Source organism: Vidua chalybeata, chromosome 9 (assembly GCF_026979565.1).
Source record: "Vidua chalybeata isolate OUT-0048 chromosome 9, bVidCha1 merged haplotype, whole genome shotgun sequence".
In the NCBI taxonomy this organism is placed as follows: Eukaryota; Metazoa; Chordata; class Aves; order Passeriformes; family Viduidae; genus Vidua; species Vidua chalybeata.
Window position 1 is genome coordinate 4,577,569 of NC_071538.1, and position 15,898 is coordinate 4,593,466.

Genomic DNA, 15,898 nt, shown 5'->3' on the forward strand with positions numbered 1-15,898 from the left:
TGCCCCGTGCAGTCCCTTTCCCAGCCCTGCAGTGATTACAGCTCCAGCCCTACAAATCCCCTTTCCCAGCCCCAGTGATTTCAGCTCTTGACCCACAAGCTTTATTTCTCTGCCAGCTCTCTTCTTCCAGCTCCAGCTGCGCGCGTCTCCAGCTTCAAAGGGCAGCATCTTGGTCTTGCCGCCAGCTCTGCAGCAGCTCAGCTCCTGCCCGGCGGTCCCTAAGCCCATCCCACCACCAATACCCCAGCCCCGCAGCGACTTCGGCTCCCTCCCAACAAACAATGCACAGTCACTATGCCAGTCCCTGCACCATTTCACCTCGAGGCCCCCAGCCCAGTTCTCAGGAATACTGTTTCTTTTCCATTTTCACTCACGATCCCAGCCCCGCAGTCCATTTCCCAGGGCCCACAGTGATTCTGGCTCCAGCCCTAGAGGTACCATCAGAGACCAAGGCAATACCACTGCATCACCAGCTTTTTCAGGCACACAGTTAGAGCCCCGATTTCCCCACTACACATCCTGGTCTAGTTTCAGTCCCAACAGCCAGCGCCCCAGCATCAGTGTCACAGGCCTACAAGAATTTCAGTGCACAAAGCCCACAGTCTCTGCGTCAGCCATTTGGTTCCTATGCCCCGTGCAGTCCCTTTCCCAGCCCTGCAGTGATTACAGCTCCAGCCCTACAAATCCCCTTTCCCAGCCCCAGTGATTTCAGCTCTTGACCCACAAGCTTTATTTCTCTGCCAGCTCTCTTCTTCCAGCTCCAGCTGCGCGCGTCTCCAGCTTCAAAGGGCAGCATCTTGGTCTTGCCGCCAGCTCTGCAGCAGCTCAGCTCCTGCCCGGCGGTCCCTAAGCCCATCCCACCACCAATACCCCAGCCCCGCAGCGACTTCGGCTCCCTCCCAACAAACAATGCACAGTCACTATGCCAGTCCCTGCACCATTTCACCTCGAGGCCCCCAGCCCAGTTCTCAGGAATACTGTTTCTTTTCCATTTTCACTCACGATCCCAGCCCCGCAGTCCATTTCCCAGGGCCCACAGTGATTCTGGCTCCAGCCCTAGAGGTACCATCAGAGACCAAGGCAATACCACTGCATCACCAGCTTTTTCAGGCACACAGTTAGAGCCCCGATTTCCCCACTACACATCCTGGTCTAGTTTCAGTCCCAACAGCCAGCGCCCCAGCATCAGTGTCACAGGCCTACAAGAATTTCAGTGCACAAAGCCCACAGTCTCTGCGTCAGCCATTTGGTTCCTATGCCCCGTGCAGTCCCTTTCCCAGCCCTGCAGTGATTACAGCTCCAGCCCTACAAATCCCCTTTCCCAGCCCCAGTGATTTCAGCTCTTGACCCACAAGCTTTATTTCTCTGCCAGCTCTCTTCTTCCAGCTCCAGCTGCGCGCGTCTCCAGCTTCAAAGGGCAGCATCTTGGTCTTGCCGCCAGCTCTGCAGCAGCTCAGCTCCTGCCCGGCGGTCCCTAAGCCCATCCCACCACCAATACCCCAGCCCCGCAGCGACTTCGGCTCCCTCCCAACAAACAATGCACAGTCACTATGCCAGTCCCTGCACCATTTCACCTCGAGGCCCCCAGCCCAGTTCTCAGGAATACTGTTTCTTTTCCATTTTCACTCACGATCCCAGCCCCGCAGTCCATTTCCCAGGGCCCACAGTGATTCTGGCTCCAGCCCTAGAGGTACCATCAGAGACCAAGGCAATACCACTGCATCACCAGCTTTTTCAGGCACACAGTTAGAGCCCCGATTTCCCCACTACACATCCTGGTCTAGTTTCAGTCCCAACAGCCAGCGCCCCAGCATCAGTGTCACAGGCCTACAAGAATTTCAGTGCACAAAGCCCACAGTCTCTGCGTCAGCCATTTGGTTCCTATGCCCCGTGCAGTCCCTTTCCCAGCCCTGCAGTGATTACAGCTCCAGCCCTACAAATCCCCTTTCCCAGCCCCAGTGATTTCAGCTCTTGACCCACAAGCTTTATTTCTCTGCCAGCTCTCTTCTTCCAGCTCCAGCTGCGCGCGTCTCCAGCTTCAAAGGGCAGCATCTTGGTCTTGCCGCCAGCTCTGCAGCAGCTCAGCTCCTGCCCGGCGGTCCCTAAGCCCATCCCACCACCAATACCCCAGCCCCGCAGCGACTTCGGCTCCCTCCCAACAAACAATGCACAGTCACTATGCCAGTCCCTGCACCATTTCACCTCGAGGCCCCCAGCCCAGTTCTCAGGAATACTGTTTCTTTTCCATTTTCACTCACGATCCCAGCCCCGCAGTCCATTTCCCAGGGCCCACAGTGATTCTGGCTCCAGCCCTAGAGGTACCATCAGAGACCAAGGCAATACCACTGCATCACCAGCTTTTTCAGGCACACAGTTAGAGCCCCGATTTCCCCACTACACATCCTGGTCTAGTTTCAGTCCCAACAGCCAGCGCCCCAGCATCAGTGTCACAGGCCTACAAGAATTTCAGTGCACAAAGCCCACAGTCTCTGCGTCAGCCATTTGGTTCCTATGCCCCGTGCAGTCCCTTTCCCAGCCCTGCAGTGATTACAGCTCCAGCCCTACAAATCCCCTTTCCCAGCCCCAGTGATTTCAGCTCTTGACCCACAAGCTTTATTTCTCTGCCAGCTCTCTTCTTCCAGCTCCAGCTGCGCGCGTCTCCAGCTTCAAAGGGCAGCATCTTGGTCTTGCCGCCAGCTCTGCAGCAGCTCAGCTCCTGCCCGGCGGTCCCTAAGCCCATCCCACCACCAATACCCCAGCCCCGCAGCGACTTCGGCTCCCTCCCAACAAACAATGCACAGTCACTATGCCAGTCCCTGCACCATTTCACCTCGAGGCCCCCAGCCCAGTTCTCAGGAATACTGTTTCTTTTCCATTTTCACTCACGATCCCAGCCCCGCAGTCCATTTCCCAGGGCCCACAGTGATTCTGGCTCCAGCCCTAGAGGTACCATCAGAGACCAAGGCAATACCACTGCATCACCAGCTTTTTCAGGCACACAGTTAGAGCCCCGATTTCCCCACTACACATCCTGGTCTAGTTTCAGTCCCAACAGCCAGCGCCCCAGCATCAGTGTCACAGGCCTACAAGAATTTCAGTGCACAAAGCCCACAGTCTCTGCGTCAGCCATTTGGTTCCTATGCCCCGTGCAGTCCCTTTCCCAGCCCTGCAGTGATTACAGCTCCAGCCCTACAAATCCCCTTTCCCAGCCCCAGTGATTTCAGCTCTTGACCCACAAGCTTTATTTCTCTGCCAGCTCTCTTCTTCCAGCTCCAGCTGCGCGCGTCTCCAGCTTCAAAGGGCAGCATCTTGGTCTTGCCGCCAGCTCTGCAGCAGCTCAGCTCCTGCCCGGCGGTCCCTAAGCCCATCCCACCACCAATATCCCAGCCCCGCAGCGACTTCGGCTCCCTCCCAACAAACAATGCACAGTCACTATGCCAGTCCCTGCACCATTTCACCTCGAGGCCCCCAGCCCAGTTCTCAGGAATACTGTTTCTTTTCCATTTTCACTCACGATCCCAGCCCCGCAGTCCATTTCCCAGGGCCCACAGTGATTCTGGCTCCAGCCCTAGAGGTACCATCAGAGACCAAGGCAATACCACTGCATCACCAGCTTTTTCAGGCACACAGTTAGAGCCCCGATTTCCCCACTACACATCCTGGTCTAGTTTCAGTCCCAACAGCCAGCGCCCCAGCATCAGTGTCACAGGCCTACAAGAATTTCAGTGCACAAAGCCCACAGTCTCTGCGTCAGCCATTTGGTTCCTATGCCCCGTGCAGTCCCTTTCCCAGCCCTGCAGTGATTACAGCTCCAGCCCTACAAATCCCCTTTCCCAGCCCCAGTGATTTCAGCTCTTGACCCACAAGCTTTATTTCTCTGCCAGCTCTCTTCTTCCAGCTCCAGCTGCGCGCGTCTCCAGCTTCAAAGGGCAGCATCTTGGTCTTGCCGCCAGCTCTGCAGCAGCTCAGCTCCTGCCCGGCGGTCCCTAAGCCCATCCCACCACCAATACCCCAGCCCCGCAGCGACTTCGGCTCCCTCCCAACAAACAATGCACAGTCACTATGCCAGTCCCTGCACCATTTCACCTCGAGGCCCCCAGCCCAGTTCTCAGGAATACTGTTTCTTTTCCATTTTCACTCACGATCCCAGCCCCGCAGTCCATTTCCCAGGGCCCACAGTGATTCTGGCTCCAGCCCTAGAGGTACCATCAGAGACCAAGGCAATACCACTGCATCACCAGCTTTTTCAGGCACACAGTTAGAGCCCCGATTTCCCCACTACACATCCTGGTCTAGTTTCAGTCCCAACAGCCAGCGCCCCAGCATCAGTGTCACAGGCCTACAAGAATTTCAGTGCACAAAGCCCACAGTCTCTGCGTCAGCCATTTGGTTCCTATGCCCCGTGCAGTCCCTTTCCCAGCCCTGCAGTGATTACAGCTCCAGCCCTACAAATCCCCTTTCCCAGCCCCAGTGATTTCAGCTCTTGACCCACAAGCTTTATTTCTCTGCCAGCTCTCTTCTTCCAGCTCCAGCTGCGCGCGTCTCCAGCTTCAAAGGGCAGCATCTTGGTCTTGCCGCCAGCTCTGCAGCAGCTCAGCTCCTGCCCGGCGGTCCCTAAGCCCATCCCACCACCAATACCCCAGCCCCGCAGCGACTTCGGCTCCCTCCCAACAAACAATGCACAGTCACTATGCCAGTCCCTGCACCATTTCACCTCGAGGCCCCCAGCCCAGTTCTCAGGAATACTGTTTCTTTTCCATTTTCACTCACGATCCCAGCCCCGCAGTCCATTTCCCAGGGCCCACAGTGATTCTGGCTCCAGCCCTAGAGGTACCATCAGAGACCAAGGCAATACCACTGCATCACCAGCTTTTTCAGGCACACAGTTAGAGCCCCGATTTCCCCACTACACATCCTGGTCTAGTTTCAGTCCCAACAGCCAGCGCCCCAGCATCAGTGTCACAGGCCTACAAGAATTTCAGTGCACAAAGCCCACAGTCTCTGCGTCAGCCATTTGGTTCCTATGCCCCGTGCAGTCCCTTTCCCAGCCCTGCAGTGATTACAGCTCCAGCCCTACAAATCCCCTTTCCCAGCCCCAGTGATTTCAGCTCTTGACCCACAAGCTTTATTTCTCTGCCAGCTCTCTTCTTCCAGCTCCAGCTGCGCGCGTCTCCAGCTTCAAAGGGCAGCATCTTGGTCTTGCCGCCAGCTCTGCAGCAGCTCAGCTCCTGCCCGGCGGTCCCTAAGCCCATCCCACCACCAATACCCCAGCCCCGCAGCGACTTCGGCTCCCTCCCAACAAACAATGCACAGTCACTATGCCAGTCCCTGCACCATTTCACCTCGAGGCCCCCAGCCCAGTTCTCAGGAATACTGTTTCTTTTCCATTTTCACTCACGATCCCAGCCCCGCAGTCCATTTCCCAGGGCCCACAGTGATTCTGGCTCCAGCCCTAGAGGTACCATCAGAGACCAAGGCAATACCACTGCATCACCAGCTTTTTCAGGCACACAGTTAGAGCCCCGATTTCCCCACTACACATCCTGGTCTAGTTTCAGTCCCAACAGCCAGCGCCCCAGCATCAGTGTCACAGGCCTACAAGAATTTCAGTGCACAAAGCCCACAGTCTCTGCGTCAGCCATTTGGTTCCTATGCCCCGTGCAGTCCCTTTCCCAGCCCTGCAGTGATTACAGCTCCAGCCCTACAAATCCCCTTTCCCAGCCCCAGTGATTTCAGCTCTTGACCCACAAGCTTTATTTCTCTGCCAGCTCTCTTCTTCCAGCTCCAGCTGCGCGCGTCTCCAGCTTCAAAGGGCAGCATCTTGGTCTTGCCGCCAGCTCTGCAGCAGCTCAGCTCCTGCCCGGCGGTCCCTAAGCCCATCCCACCACCAATACCCCAGCCCCGCAGCGACTTCGGCTCCCTCCCAACAAACAATGCACAGTCACTATGCCAGTCCCTGCACCATTTCACCTCGAGGCCCCCAGCCCAGTTCTCAGGAATACTGTTTCTTTTCCATTTTCACTCACGATCCCAGCCCCGCAGTCCATTTCCCAGGGCCCACAGTGATTCTGGCTCCAGCCCTAGAGGTACCATCAGAGACCAAGGCAATACCACTGCATCACCAGCTTTTTCAGGCACACAGTTAGAGCCCCGATTTCCCCACTACACATCCTGGTCTAGTTTCAGTCCCAACAGCCAGCGCCCCAGCATCAGTGTCACAGGCCTACAAGAATTTCAGTGCACAAAGCCCACAGTCTCTGCGTCAGCCATTTGGTTCCTATGCCCCGTGCAGTCCCTTTCCCAGCCCTGCAGTGATTACAGCTCCAGCCCTACAAATCCCCTTTCCCAGCCCCAGTGATTTCAGCTCTTGACCCACAAGCTTTATTTCTCTGCCAGCTCTCTTCTTCCAGCTCCAGCTGCGCGCGTCTCCAGCTTCAAAGGGCAGCATCTTGGTCTTGCCGCCAGCTCTGCAGCAGCTCAGCTCCTGCCCGGCGGTCCCTAAGCCCATCCCACCACCAATACCCCAGCCCCGCAGCGACTTCGGCTCCCTCCCAACAAACAATGCACAGTCACTATGCCAGTCCCTGCACCATTTCACCTCGAGGCCCCCAGCCCAGTTCTCAGGAATACTGTTTCTTTTCCATTTTCACTCACGATCCCAGCCCCGCAGTCCATTTCCCAGGGCCCACAGTGATTCTGGCTCCAGCCCTAGAGGTACCATCAGAGACCAAGGCAATACCACTGCATCACCAGCTTTTTCAGGCACACAGTTAGAGCCCCGATTTCCCCACTACACATCCTGGTCTAGTTTCAGTCCCAACAGCCAGCGCCCCAGCATCAGTGTCACAGGCCTACAAGAATTTCAGTGCACAAAGCCCACAGTCTCTGCGTCAGCCATTTGGTTCCTATGCCCCGTGCAGTCCCTTTCCCAGCCCTGCAGTGATTACAGCTCCAGCCCTACAAATCCCCTTTCCCAGCCCCAGTGATTTCAGCTCTTGACCCACAAGCTTTATTTCTCTGCCAGCTCTCTTCTTCCAGCTCCAGCTGCGCGCGTCTCCAGCTTCAAAGGGCAGCATCTTGGTCTTGCCGCCAGCTCTGCAGCAGCTCAGCTCCTGCCCGGCGGTCCCTAAGCCCATCCCACCACCAATACCCCAGCCCCGCAGCGACTTCGGCTCCCTCCCAACAAACAATGCACAGTCACTATGCCAGTCCCTGCACCATTTCACCTCGAGGCCCCCAGCCCAGTTCTCAGGAATACTGTTTCTTTTCCATTTTCACTCACGATCCCAGCCCCGCAGTCCATTTCCCAGGGCCCACAGTGATTCTGGCTCCAGCCCTAGAGGTACCATCAGAGACCAAGGCAATACCACTGCATCACCAGCTTTTTCAGGCACACAGTTAGAGCCCCGATTTCCCCACTACACATCCTGGTCTAGTTTCAGTCCCAACAGCCAGCGCCCCAGCATCAGTGTCACAGGCCTACAAGAATTTCAGTGCACAAAGCCCACAGTCTCTGCGTCAGCCATTTGGTTCCTATGCCCCGTGCAGTCCCTTTCCCAGCCCTGCAGTGATTACAGCTCCAGCCCTACAAATCCCCTTTCCCAGCCCCAGTGATTTCAGCTCTTGACCCACAAGCTTTATTTCTCTGCCAGCTCTCTTCTTCCAGCTCCAGCTGCGCGCGTCTCCAGCTTCAAAGGGCAGCATCTTGGTCTTGCCGCCAGCTCTGCAGCAGCTCAGCTCCTGCCCGGCGGTCCCTAAGCCCATCCCACCACCAATATCCCAGCCCCGCAGCGACTTCGGCTCCCTCCCAACAAACAATGCACAGTCACTATGCCAGTCCCTGCACCATTTCACCTCGAGGCCCCCAGCCCAGTTCTCAGGAATACTGTTTCTTTTCCATTTTCACTCACGATCCCAGCCCCGCAGTCCATTTCCCAGGGCCCACAGTGATTCTGGCTCCAGCCCTAGAGGTACCATCAGAGACCAAGGCAATACCACTGCATCACCAGCTTTTTCAGGCACACAGTTAGAGCCCCGATTTCCCCACTACACATCCTGGTCTAGTTTCAGTCCCAACAGCCAGCGCCCCAGCATCAGTGTCACAGGCCTACAAGAATTTCAGTGCACAAAGCCCACAGTCTCTGCGTCAGCCATTTGGTTCCTATGCCCCGTGCAGTCCCTTTCCCAGCCCTGCAGTGATTACAGCTCCAGCCCTACAAATCCCCTTTCCCAGCCCCAGTGATTTCAGCTCTTGACCCACAAGCTTTATTTCTCTGCCAGCTCTCTTCTTCCAGCTCCAGCTGCGCGCGTCTCCAGCTTCAAAGGGCAGCATCTTGGTCTTGCCGCCAGCTCTGCAGCAGCTCAGCTCCTGCCCGGCGGTCCCTAAGCCCATCCCACCACCAATACCCCAGCCCCGCAGCGACTTCGGCTCCCTCCCAACAAACAATGCACAGTCACTATGCCAGTCCCTGCACCATTTCACCTCGAGGCCCCCAGCCCAGTTCTCAGGAATACTGTTTCTTTTCCATTTTCACTCACGATCCCAGCCCCGCAGTCCATTTCCCAGGGCCCACAGTGATTCTGGCTCCAGCCCTAGAGGTACCATCAGAGACCAAGGCAATACCACTGCATCACCAGCTTTTTCAGGCACACAGTTAGAGCCCCGATTTCCCCACTACACATCCTGGTCTAGTTTCAGTCCCAACAGCCAGCGCCCCAGCATCAGTGTCACAGGCCTACAAGAATTTCAGTGCACAAAGCCCACAGTCTCTGCGTCAGCCATTTGGTTCCTATGCCCCGTGCAGTCCCTTTCCCAGCCCTGCAGTGATTACAGCTCCAGCCCTACAAATCCCCTTTCCCAGCCCCAGTGATTTCAGCTCTTGACCCACAAGCTTTATTTCTCTGCCAGCTCTCTTCTTCCAGCTCCAGCTGCGCGCGTCTCCAGCTTCAAAGGGCAGCATCTTGGTCTTGCCGCCAGCTCTGCAGCAGCTCAGCTCCTGCCCGGCGGTCCCTAAGCCCATCCCACCACCAATACCCCAGCCCCGCAGCGACTTCGGCTCCCTCCCAACAAACAATGCACAGTCACTATGCCAGTCCCTGCACCATTTCACCTCGAGGCCCCCAGCCCAGTTCTCAGGAATACTGTTTCTTTTCCATTTTCACTCACGATCCCAGCCCCGCAGTCCATTTCCCAGGGCCCACAGTGATTCTGGCTCCAGCCCTAGAGGTACCATCAGAGACCAAGGCAATACCACTGCATCACCAGCTTTTTCAGGCACACAGTTAGAGCCCCGATTTCCCCACTACACATCCTGGTCTAGTTTCAGTCCCAACAGCCAGCGCCCCAGCATCAGTGTCACAGGCCTACAAGAATTTCAGTGCACAAAGCCCACAGTCTCTGCGTCAGCCATTTGGTTCCTATGCCCCGTGCAGTCCCTTTCCCAGCCCTGCAGTGATTACAGCTCCAGCCCTACAAATCCCCTTTCCCAGCCCCAGTGATTTCAGCTCTTGACCCACAAGCTTTATTTCTCTGCCAGCTCTCTTCTTCCAGCTCCAGCTGCGCGCGTCTCCAGCTTCAAAGGGCAGCATCTTGGTCTTGCCGCCAGCTCTGCAGCAGCTCAGCTCCTGCCCGGCGGTCCCTAAGCCCATCCCACCACCAATACCCCAGCCCCGCAGCGACTTCGGCTCCCTCCCAACAAACAATGCACAGTCACTATGCCAGTCCCTGCACCATTTCACCTCGAGGCCCCCAGCCCAGTTCTCAGGAATACTGTTTCTTTTCCATTTTCACTCACGATCCCAGCCCCGCAGTCCATTTCCCAGGGCCCACAGTGATTCTGGCTCCAGCCCTAGAGGTACCATCAGAGACCAAGGCAATACCACTGCATCACCAGCTTTTTCAGGCACACAGTTAGAGCCCCGATTTCCCCACTACACATCCTGGTCTAGTTTCAGTCCCAACAGCCAGCGCCCCAGCATCAGTGTCACAGGCCTACAAGAATTTCAGTGCACAAAGCCCACAGTCTCTGCGTCAGCCATTTGGTTCCTATGCCCCGTGCAGTCCCTTTCCCAGCCCTGCAGTGATTACAGCTCCAGCCCTACAAATCCCCTTTCCCAGCCCCAGTGATTTCAGCTCTTGACCCACAAGCTTTATTTCTCTGCCAGCTCTCTTCTTCCAGCTCCAGCTGCGCGCGTCTCCAGCTTCAAAGGGCAGCATCTTGGTCTTGCCGCCAGCTCTGCAGCAGCTCAGCTCCTGCCCGGCGGTCCCTAAGCCCATCCCACCACCAATACCCCAGCCCCGCAGCGACTTCGGCTCCCTCCCAACAAACAATGCACAGTCACTATGCCAGTCCCTGCACCATTTCACCTCGAGGCCCCCAGCCCAGTTCTCAGGAATACTGTTTCTTTTCCATTTTCACTCACGATCCCAGCCCCGCAGTCCATTTCCCAGGGCCCACAGTGATTCTGGCTCCAGCCCTAGAGGTACCATCAGAGACCAAGGCAATACCACTGCATCACCAGCTTTTTCAGGCACACAGTTAGAGCCCCGATTTCCCCACTACACATCCTGGTCTAGTTTCAGTCCCAACAGCCAGCGCCCCAGCATCAGTGTCACAGGCCTACAAGAATTTCAGTGCACAAAGCCCACAGTCTCTGCGTCAGCCATTTGGTTCCTATGCCCCGTGCAGTCCCTTTCCCAGCCCTGCAGTGATTACAGCTCCAGCCCTACAAATCCCCTTTCCCAGCCCCAGTGATTTCAGCTCTTGACCCACAAGCTTTATTTCTCTGCCAGCTCTCTTCTTCCAGCTCCAGCTGCGCGCGTCTCCAGCTTCAAAGGGCAGCATCTTGGTCTTGCCGCCAGCTCTGCAGCAGCTCAGCTCCTGCCCGGCGGTCCCTAAGCCCATCCCACCACCAATACCCCAGCCCCGCAGCGACTTCGGCTCCCTCCCAACAAACAATGCACAGTCACTATGCCAGTCCCTGCACCATTTCACCTCGAGGCCCCCAGCCCAGTTCTCAGGAATACTGTTTCTTTTCCATTTTCACTCACGATCCCAGCCCCGCAGTCCATTTCCCAGGGCCCACAGTGATTCTGGCTCCAGCCCTAGAGGTACCATCAGAGACCAAGGCAATACCACTGCATCACCAGCTTTTTCAGGCACACAGTTAGAGCCCCGATTTCCCCACTACACATCCTGGTCTAGTTTCAGTCCCAACAGCCAGCGCCCCAGCATCAGTGTCACAGGCCTACAAGAATTTCAGTGCACAAAGCCCACAGTCTCTGCGTCAGCCATTTGGTTCCTATGCCCCGTGCAGTCCCTTTCCCAGCCCTGCAGTGATTACAGCTCCAGCCCTACAAATCCCCTTTCCCAGCCCCAGTGATTTCAGCTCTTGACCCACAAGCTTTATTTCTCTGCCAGCTCTCTTCTTCCAGCTCCAGCTGCGCGCGTCTCCAGCTTCAAAGGGCAGCATCTTGGTCTTGCCGCCAGCTCTGCAGCAGCTCAGCTCCTGCCCGGCGGTCCCTAAGCCCATCCCACCACCAATACCCCAGCCCCGCAGCGACTTCGGCTCCCTCCCAACAAACAATGCACAGTCACTATGCCAGTCCCTGCACCATTTCACCTCGAGGCCCCCAGCCCAGTTCTCAGGAATACTGTTTCTTTTCCATTTTCACTCACGATCCCAGCCCCGCAGTCCATTTCCCAGGGCCCACAGTGATTCTGGCTCCAGCCCTAGAGGTACCATCAGAGACCAAGGCAATATACCACTGCATCACCAGCTTTTTCAGGCACACAGTTAGAGCCCCGATTTCCCCACTACACATCCTGGTCTAGTTTCAGTCCCAACAGCCAGCGCCCCAGCATCAGTGTCACAGGCCTACAAGAATTTCAGTGCACAAAGCCCACAGTCTCTGCGTCAGCCATTTGGTTCCTATGCCCCGTGCAGTCCCTTTCCCAGCCCTGCAGTGATTACAGCTCCAGCCCTACAAATCCCCTTTCCCAGCCCCAGTGATTTCAGCTCTTGACCCACAAGCTTTATTTCTCTGCCAGCTCTCTTCTTCCAGCTCCAGCTGCGCGCGTCTCCAGCTTCAAAGGGCAGCATCTTGGTCTTGCCGCCAGCTCTGCAGCAGCTCAGCTCCTGCCCGGCGGTCCCTAAGCCCATCCCACCACCAATATCCCAGCCCCGCAGCGACTTCGGCTCCCTCCCAACAAACAATGCACAGTCACTATGCCAGTCCCTGCACCATTTCACCTCGAGGCCCCCAGCCCAGTTCTCAGGAATACTGTTTCTTTTCCATTTTCACTCACGATCCCAGCCCCGCAGTCCATTTCCCAGGGCCCACAGTGATTCTGGCTCCAGCCCTAGAGGTACCATCAGAGACCAAGGCAATACCACTGCATCACCAGCTTTTTCAGGCACACAGTTAGAGCCCCGATTTCCCCACTACACATCCTGGTCTAGTTTCAGTCCCAACAGCCAGCGCCCCAGCATCAGTGTCACAGGCCTACAAGAATTTCAGTGCACAAAGCCCACAGTCTCTGCGTCAGCCATTTGGTTCCTATGCCCCGTGCAGTCCCTTTCCCAGCCCTGCAGTGATTACAGCTCCAGCCCTACAAATCCCCTTTCCCAGCCCCAGTGATTTCAGCTCTTGACCCACAAGCTTTATTTCTCTGCCAGCTCTCTTCTTCCAGCTCCAGCTGCGCGCGTCTCCAGCTTCAAAGGGCAGCATCTTGGTCTTGCCGCCAGCTCTGCAGCAGCTCAGCTCCTGCCCGGCGGTCCCTAAGCCCATCCCACCACCAATACCCCAGCCCCGCAGCGACTTCGGCTCCCTCCCAACAAACAATGCACAGTCACTATGCCAGTCCCTGCACCATTTCACCTCGAGGCCCCCAGCCCAGTTCTCAGGAATACTGTTTCTTTTCCATTTTCACTCACGATCCCAGCCCCGCAGTCCATTTCCCAGGGCCCACAGTGATTCTGGCTCCAGCCCTAGAGGTACCATCAGAGACCAAGGCAATACCACTGCATCACCAGCTTTTTCAGGCACACAGTTAGAGCCCCGATTTCCCCACTACACATCCTGGTCTAGTTTCAGTCCCAACAGCCAGCGCCCCAGCATCAGTGTCACAGGCCTACAAGAATTTCAGTGCACAAAGCCCACAGTCTCTGCGTCAGCCATTTGGTTCCTATGCCCCGTGCAGTCCCTTTCCCAGCCCTGCAGTGATTACAGCTCCAGCCCTACAAATCCCCTTTCCCAGCCCCAGTGATTTCAGCTCTTGACCCACAAGCTTTATTTCTCTGCCAGCTCTCTTCTTCCAGCTCCAGCTGCGCGCGTCTCCAGCTTCAAAGGGCAGCATCTTGGTCTTGCCGCCAGCTCTGCAGCAGCTCAGCTCCTGCCCGGCGGTCCCTAAGCCCATCCCACCACCAATACCCCAGCCCCGCAGCGACTTCGGCTCCCTCCCAACAAACAATGCACAGTCACTATGCCAGTCCCTGCACCATTTCACCTCGAGGCCCCCAGCCCAGTTCTCAGGAATACTGTTTCTTTTCCATTTTCACTCACGATCCCAGCCCCGCAGTCCATTTCCCAGGGCCCACAGTGATTCTGGCTCCAGCCCTAGAGGTACCATCAGAGACCAAGGCAATACCACTGCATCACCAGCTTTTTCAGGCACACAGTTAGAGCCCCGATTTCCCCACTACACATCCTGGTCTAGTTTCAGTCCCAACAGCCAGCGCCCCAGCATCAGTGTCACAGGCCTACAAGAATTTCAGTGCACAAAGCCCACAGTCTCTGCGTCAGCCATTTGGTTCCTATGCCCCGTGCAGTCCCTTTCCCAGCCCTGCAGTGATTACAGCTCCAGCCCTACAAATCCCCTTTCCCAGCCCCAGTGATTTCAGCTCTTGACCCACAAGCTTTATTTCTCTGCCAGCTCTTCCATTTCACTTCTTGCTCTCTATCTTCCCAGCAGTGCTACATATTGCTGCTTTTGGTTTTCAGGTCATGATCTTGGTTTCAGCTCAGCTCTTGAGGCCAGATTCCAGCCCTAACCTGACAATCCGTCTTATACTAGCCCTTAGTACAATTTCAGCTCCAACCATGCAGTTCACACCCCAGGTACATATTCCCTGTCCCAGCTCCACAGTGCTTTTACCCCAAACCCTACCACATTTCTGTCTCCTCCAGCTCTGCTGCCTCAGCTCCAGCTCCTCATGTTCCTACTGCCTGCGGCTAAAAGCTGCTCCTGCTTCTCACTGCAGCTTGGAGCTGTTGATAAGGGCAGAAATCAGTTACTGTCATAATTTCAATGTCTCTTGGAGCTGTCCCAGCCACCCTAATGGGATCCCAACTTTGGGGACAGTTGAGGCCTGAAGCCAAACCTCTACCTTTCCCTTTCCCCTGGGTCTCAGCCCAGCACCTGCCCAAAGGCCCCATCTCCCCAGGCAGCCCCAGGGGCTGGGAATAGCCACCAGGCCCCTGCTCCCACATCCCAAAAGTTTCCCTTGGGCTGGTGCATGGGCCCTGGAACCCTCTGAGCACCCACACCCTCAGCCTCTGCTTGGTACCTAGGGGCAGGGGTTCCTGTACGCCCTGCACTGCAGCTCCATGCCCTTCTCCCATAGCATTTATCCAGCTCCAGCCCCAGCATTTCCAGTGCTCCATGTTGTTTTGGGCCTGACTCAAAAGTCCTTATTCCACACCCTGGACTTTGGGTCTCCAGTGACCTCACAACCGGTTATTCAACCCCAGCCCCACAACCCCTACTGAACTAGTATCAGATAAAGAAAATAAAAACAAACAAAATATATTTAATAAAACGAGCAAAGCAATGAAATAATGCACTAAGGAAAAAAAAATATTATTATAAAGAAAAGCAAAATAAAATAATAAAAACTGCAAACAGCCAGCTTTATTCCCGGTGATCTGAACGCTACTTTGAATCCACAAACCGCGAAAGGGCTACTCCCCAGTAACAGCAGCCGCTCCCCCCTGCGCCACTCCAGGCCCCGCACCAGCCTCTGGCCGCCCGAGCCGGGCAGGCCGCGGTGGAAAGAACTGGACACCGCCGGCCCCCAGACATTGGCGCACACAGACGCGGCACTCGCGTCCGAGCTCACCGGCGCTCCTCAGATCGGCCGCCGCGGGGGCCCCGTCGTGGCGCAGCGGCGCTCCTCGGAACACGCATCCGCAACTCCCACCGCTTCCAGCCCCGCCGCCGAACTGACGCCAGCACCCCTCCGACGCACGCTATTTATACCCCAGGGGCGGGCCAGCCAGCCAATCACAACCCGAGGCAGCGCCGGCCCCACCAATCCGAGTCCGCCCATTCCCGCTGCGCTCGGCTCCGCGACCACCCCGCGGTCCCCTCAAACCCCGCTGCCGCCGCCGCCATTGCAGGGGCCGGGTCCGCCCGGTCCCCGCCGTCAGTCTGTTTCCCTGGGAGAAATCCCGGCCGGGACCTGAACGGGAAGCTCCCGCCCGCCCTTCCTGGCTCCAACGGCGCTTGCCGAGGCTGCGGCAGCAGGGATAGGGCTCCGCCGGCTCCCAAAGCGGCGGCGGCGGGAGTGGTGCCTCAGACGCTCGGGGGAGTGGGGCCAGGCTGAGGAGCTGGGCCGCGACTGAGCGGGCTGAACTTGGAGGAACCACGCCCGGATTAAAAGGACAGCTGTGATTGGACAGGGCGGAGAAAGGCGGGCCGGGATTGGCAGGGCTTGGGAGCAATTACTCTGTTTATTATATCTGTGGAGTGGCCTTTCCAAGTGATAAGATAACAGTGACAAAAACAGACCATAAGCATGCAGGAAGGATTTATTGACTCTATCGGCACTATCAGGGAGTGTGAAACAACAGGATAAAACTACAGGAGGAAATAAAATATGTAGACCTAATTTACAG